Raw genomic sequence first — 6,667 nt, 5'->3', positions numbered from 1 at the left:
CCAAATGTTTAAATAAAAAAAATCACACAACATCAATATGAAAAATCACATTAAAGTCATGTAACACCCTCCCCACCCCAACACTCAAATAACCCAAGAGCAGTGATAACAATATCCCAAAGCTGAAACACATCAAGAGGTCAGTTGAAATCTAAACTAAACAGCGATTTTTAAAAACAAAATTGCTTTTACTTCCCAGACACAACATTGAGCATAGTGATTATTTATTGTTGTTGCTTTCATTGGTTTGGGGACAGGGGTGCCAACTTGAATAAAATATTGATGGGGGGCAGGTAAGCCCTGCCCTGCATAATCGACCAGAAGATGGGGTGCACATACACCATTTGAATGGCAATGCCCATCAACTTGGGGGGCGGCCCCCTCAAATATTTTATTGTGGGGGCTAAGGAGTTGGCTCCTATGTCTGTTGGACAGACACAAAATCTGTGCCACTCCAGATGTTGGCAGACTCCAACTCCCATCAACTCCAACCGTTGGTCAGGGAAGATGGGCACTGGTGTCCAATGACATCTGGAGAGCTACAAGTTCCTCATCCCAACACTGTGGAGATCTCTCAGTGCCAGCATATTATATGCTCAGGCAAGGAAGGGTCATGTCCATAGTATCTGTTTTAACCTAGTATTGCTCTGTGTCTGGAAAAGCACCACAGGACCATGCCTAACATTTGCAGTTTGGGAGCATTTATATACTTTTCTATATATGAGCGTATGCATATTTTGTATTTTTTATATTTATTTGTATAGTTTCTGTACTTATTTTTGCATATTCCCCTTTTGTTCAAAATAAGAGGATGCAGCAAATTCTTTTTTTCCATTTTCAGAGCAGCACAGGATAGCAACTGCATCTGGAAACAGTCTGTGTGTGTGTTGAAAATCAGTCAATTTGTAATTATCTTACACATGCTTCCTGCTTTACGTGATCCGATCTCATGACCAACAACATCTGGACCATTCTTGTCTCCATAATATGTGCCTGGCTTCACCACAGTTATCTATTGCTAGAGAGATCACCAATGAAGCACAGTTGATAAAGGAAAGCTGGCATTTATGAACTAGGGAGACAGTAAATAAATGTAAAATGGTTTGTTGAATTGAGCAGTAGGGTGCCATAAGAGGCTTCGCAAAGCAGACTGTGGCTTTTGCATCGTCTTTCTCCAGTTTTCCCAATCGTCATTTTTTGTGTGTTGGTTTATAGGCGAAAATGGCCGCAGGAATTTTAATAGTGTCAAATTGGAAAGGAGAAAAGGTACCAACAAAATTGGAGTGGCAACAAAAACTAATGGAGTATGCAGAACTGGCCAAAATATCAGGAAGAATAAGAGACCATGCAGATCAAGCATTTTTTAATAAATGGGGTTTATTTTAAAATTATATAAAATATGGCAACAACATAAAATCTGTGGCAGCTTTTGAATAACTTCTGTTATACATTGAACAGGACTAAGAAAGTACAATATCTTAACTAGGCAATTATTTAAAATAGATACAAACAGTGTGCTAGATAAATAAACATTCAAAGCTAGATGGAATTGGCAGGAAGTCAACGGAACTAAAAGAAGACTGATAAAGTGTAATGGATATTGACAATTTTTTAATGTTTATTTGTTATGGATAACTTTGAATTTATGTTATTTTTTCTTTTTAAAGTTCAATAAAGCAATAAAAAAAATTGTGTGTGCGTGTTGAACTTACAGCAATACAAACAAGGCTGGCTTTGGGCTTCTGGGGGAAAGTAGAGACTTCCCCAAAATGCCTTCTGGTGGCCCCAGTAGCAGAAGGCTGAGTCACTGCTGTTGGAAGGAGAGGGGGAGGCAGCAACAGGATCACCCCTGTGACCAGGAAGGCTTTTCACCAGCTCTGGCCAGCACACCAGCTACAGTCATTCATAGACCATGGCAGCCTGACCACATTGGACCATGTATTGGTCTGATTACTGTCATGCACTTTATGTGGGGCTGCCCTAGTATCTGGTCCTGAAGCTTCAAGTGGTTCAGAACGCAGCAGTCAGACTGCTCAAAGGAGCAGAACACTCCCATGGCTGAGAGAGCTGCACTGGCTGCTAGGTTGTTCCTAGGCCAGGTCAGGGTCGGAGGAAGGGGGCGGTGGGGGTGGACCGCCCCGGGTATCTTCACTGAGGGGGGTGACATTTGGCAGTTGCGGGTGGGCAGTGCGCTGAATGTCTGCCATCGGTGGCTCGCTCCGCCCCCAGCTGTAGGGCGCACACGCCACTCCATGCACCTGAGCAGCTATCTTGTGCCTGGGGGGGGGGCGTCCTCTGCGGCCCACCCCCCTCAGGAGCACGCCCCACCCTGGCCAGCAAGGACATATGCTCCGCTGCTGGGCCAGGATCAAGGTAATTCACAAAGCCCTAAACAACCTGAGCCCAAGAGGGCTATCTGATTCCTTATACTCCACCCTGATCACTGAGATTCTCTGATGGAGCACTTCCAGTGGTTACCCACACCCCTGAAGTTTCGTTGGCCATCACCAGGGGCAGAGCCTTAAGCGTGGCAGCCCCTGTCCCGTGGAACTCCCTGCCTGGAGAAGAAGCAAGGTGAGATACCAATGCAGATGGGAAACCAAATCTGTGTGACATTACCATGAGAGCCAATGGTAAGAAACCAGAACTGCGAAGTCCAAATCCAGTTCTGTTCTCTTGAGCACACCAGCTTCCAATGAATCCAGAGGTAGACTGTTCCAGCTCCTTTTCGTAGCCTCATTTTAAAAACTGCCTTTCCAGTATCCTTTTGATGCATCTAAGTTCATCTCATCTTGCTGAAATTAACTATAGCTTTTCCCAATTTAGATTATTCAATCCTGGCATGTAAACTCTCTCTCTCTCTCTTTCTTACAGATATATTTGACTATTTGTTATGAATGGGGATCCAGAAGTTGTAGTATTTAATTCTTTACCATTCTGGCCACTGGTGATTAAAATTCTTTAGTTCTCTTACGGTCTTAAGTGGCTCTGATGTTGAGTAAAAATGCTTCCCATCCAACCCTGTTAGGCTTTGATGCACGGCACTGAAAGAATCTGCTGAGAATGCCTTTGAAACGCAGCCATATATACATGGGCATACATATATCATACCCAGGCGCATACAGATGCAGGGATTACTATATAAATAACATTTACAAACAAACAAAAAAACCCTGTTACACGCTACACTGGCTTCATGAATTTATAGCATATGGCACCGAAGCAGTCGGAAAAACTGTAAACTATAAAGAGGGTTTACACAATTCCTTCATTTATCAAGTTGCAATGAGTAATTTGTTCACCAGGCAGGAAGGAGGCAATATGCACAGCCAGAATGTGTATGCATCTCCAAGGTTCACACTAGAGATTGTCTTAGAAAACACACGCATGATTTGAATTCCAACTTGAAAGAACTCAGCAGAAGTCCCAGAGCTAATGTTCTTACAGCAGCAACAGAAGTACTTTAATACCTAAAATCTGGATCCGGCTCAGCAAAAGTAGCCCATGGAACCTGGAGGGGCATCCCCATGCTAGTCTACAGTTAAGGGATATTCAGAGGAAGAAGAAGATGAAGATGAAGACGAAGAAGAAGAAGAAGAAGAAGAAGAAGAAGAAGAAGAAGAAGAAGAAGAAGAAGAAGGGGAGGAGGAGGAATTTGGAGTTGATATCCCGCCTTTCACTCCCCTTAAGGAGTCTCAAAGCGACTAACAATCTCCTTTCCCTTCCTCCCCCGCAACAAACACTCTGTGAGGTGAGTGAGGCTGAGAGACTTCAGAGAAGCCCAAGGTCACCCAGCAGCCGCATGTGGAGGAGCGGAGACGCGAACCCAGTTCCCCAGTCCACCACTCTTAAGCACTACACTATGCTGGGAGTTCTAAGCTGCATACCAGAAAAAGTCAAGATGTTACAGTCACATATTTGGGTAGTGAAGATTGTGCTTACTACCAGAGAAGGCGAAGCAAGTTTGGGGAAGTGAGTTGGTTTCACAAGATCTCCACCTCAGCTTTAATTGTGCAACCAGAATTTCCTGGCATGTGGCTGAATCCCATCCCTAAAGAGTGACTGTCTGGAAGCACCCTCTGATACAAGTTGCATCTTGTGGTTGGTGCATTCACATCAAGCTCCAGGGCTTGGAACGATACTGAGTATTAATTTAATTCCAGAGATATGAATTTGAGTCAACTTGCCCCAGCAGGTTTAGCATTGTGAGCCCTGTTTTGAAATGGAAGAAAATGACTATTTTGGTGGTTGAGATACATCACAGAGGTTCAGAAGACATGGAGTGTGCTTTGAGCTCTGCAACTAATTTGCTGCCTGACTTTGGGAATTTCATCTCAAGCTTCCTGTCTGAGAGGGAACCTTATCAACTTCGATCTCACAAAGGTAACTTGGACTGACAGCTCTAAAGCATGTGTCTTGAGATTATTCTTTGCTGTTTCTCCTGTTTTCATCTATTCCAAAACCCAGAAAACAATAGTAGATAAAATGGGAACTTAACAGGTATGTTTAGGGAAACTCTTACCTTGCTGCAACAAAAGCAACCCTTCAGCCTTAGATCTGCAGGTTGGCGTGATCAGAGTTAATGAAGATTATTGATTCAGTCATATTATCCTGAATCAACAATTCTTGCTTACCCAGGCAAGTAATCTCAGGGCATGTAAACCACACATCTTTCTTTACTATCTCAGATCATGGCTTGTTTGCCATGAATTATGAACTCTAACCATATCAGAATGCATGCTATTATTTACACAGTGGTTAGCAACTGGCAGGCCCCAGATTCAACTCTTCCAAGAAGAATTGCCAGCTGGCTCACAAAGAAACCCCTATCCCAGGTTATCTTCAGTCTCTTCAAACAAGAATAGCAGCAGTCGTTGTCACGGGAGCTTTGCACCTGCCTTGGTGCTTCCAGGAAGCTTAATAATTGGGAGTTGGCAGGGGGCAAGATGAGGATTTGAAGAATCGCACAGGTAGCTGCTAGCTAATCCATTTCCTGTTTATTTCTTCCAGGTTATTACAGAATGGGGAAATGCTTGCACAGTTTCCAGGCAACCACTCATAATTCCTTTTATTTTCCTCAACCACTTTGATGATGAAGGGCTTATCTCCACATTAAAGAAAAATAGTATGTTGTCCTCTGCTCCTAAGATTGCATTACTTCAGCAAGCAAGGGTGTGAGTGTGTGGAAAAATGTGTGCGTGCCATGTGTGCAAGGAAACCAAGTTATTCGTTCCAGAGGTCTGTTCTTAAATTGAAACCGTTCTTATCCTGAGGTGCCATTAGCGAAAGCGTGCCTCTGGCGTGAGACTTCCGCTCGCATCCCAGGGCAAAGTTCTCAACCGGGATCAACTACTTCTGGGTTAGTGGAGCTCATAACCTGAAGCGTGCGTAACCAGAAGCGTTCATAACCAGAGTTACCACTGTATTGCTGGACTATAACTCCCATCATCCCTGATTACTGGCGGGAGCTGTAGTCCAGCTTCATCTGCAAGGCCACCAGTCCCCTGTCCCTATTCAGATTTTTGCATTGGTTTTATTGCTTAATTTTAGCATGAAGAGCTCTGAGAGCCATAGCCTGCAGGATTAAAAAAATGTGTAAAAGCAACAGCCCTTTCACCGAGTTCTGACTACTTTTGTTTCTCTTGTGGCTGATGATAAAAGTCTCTGGGTACCCATGGATAGAAATATGTTCCCACAACCCCCTCTTTCAGACCGCATGGGTCTGTAGGTCTGTGCATATTTGCAAGGCATTTTAAAAAGTGCATAATACATGTCACATGCTCTATCTGGGAAATGGATTTCTATTCCCAGTGGAGAGTATGAATTGTGTAATTTTCATCCTCGCCATCCTGTCCCAGTGCAAGCTGTTCAGATCTTCCTTTTGTTTCAGCCAAGGCCCCATGGAACACTTGAGCTGGGTTTGGGCTCTGGGGTCATTGCTAAGCAGTTTCCCCTTTCATCTCTTTCGGCGCTGGCAGATGCATCTTGAAACAAACCTACAAGGTGCAGCTTTACAGCATCCCTTATTCGCCGGCACCTTTGAGACTCCAGTTCATTGAAAGTAATAAAACCACATCATCAAAAATAATACAAAATAATAAAAACCTTTTGAACAGGCTTTGGGCTCTGCTGCACTACTTGGTAACGGATATTCATCTTCCTGGAAATTGTGTTGCTTGATTCAGTGCTGCAGTATGAAAGCACCAGCTGCCTCCCTAGCCTTGTTAACCCACTGAGTGCCAATGCTGCACTCTTTGAACAAATATGACATTTTCTAATTGATGCAAAGTGGAGTGTGTGTGTGTGTGTGTGTGTGTGTGTTGTTCAAGTTGAAAGCAAACCACACATATGGTCAGAGGAATCTTCTGCTCCAGCAGGAGTGAGGTAGCACTGTATGTTTACACATATGTAGGATGTGTCACAGATGGCAAAATTAGTTTTGCCAGTGACACTGGTGGCTCTCACAGGGGCCTCCAAAAGCTGCACTTGGGTCTAAGTTTCCTTTTTGTGGTTAGGTTGGATGGTGCACTAATTGCATTTGATGTGATTCAAAGGAGCTCCTGTTTTACCCTTTAGTAGTTTTGGCAATTATGGTGGGTTTGCTCCAGCAGAAAGAAAGCTTTGCTCAACTAACACAATAAAAATGGACAGGACTTATTCCGTATTG

At 43.6% G+C, this 6,667-nt stretch overlaps 1 long non-coding RNA gene across 1 annotated transcript; it reads left to right on the top strand.

Annotated features, from left to right (window-relative positions):
• The first annotated feature begins 3,860 nt into the window (after positions 1-3,860).
• LOC308579932 lies at positions 3,861-5,183 on the top strand. Its single transcript, XR_014004646.1, has 2 exons — positions 3,861-4,383; positions 5,011-5,183. It is a non-coding gene; the product is annotated as an uncharacterized lncRNA (long non-coding RNA).
• Positions 5,184-6,667: the final 1,484 nt, after the last annotated feature.

This window comes from Podarcis bocagei (assembly GCF_964188305.1).
Source record: "Podarcis bocagei genome assembly, chromosome: 2".
NCBI classification, from domain to species: Eukaryota; Metazoa; Chordata; class Lepidosauria; order Squamata; family Lacertidae; genus Podarcis; species Podarcis bocagei.
This window is presented reverse-complemented; position numbering and strand designations above follow the sequence as displayed.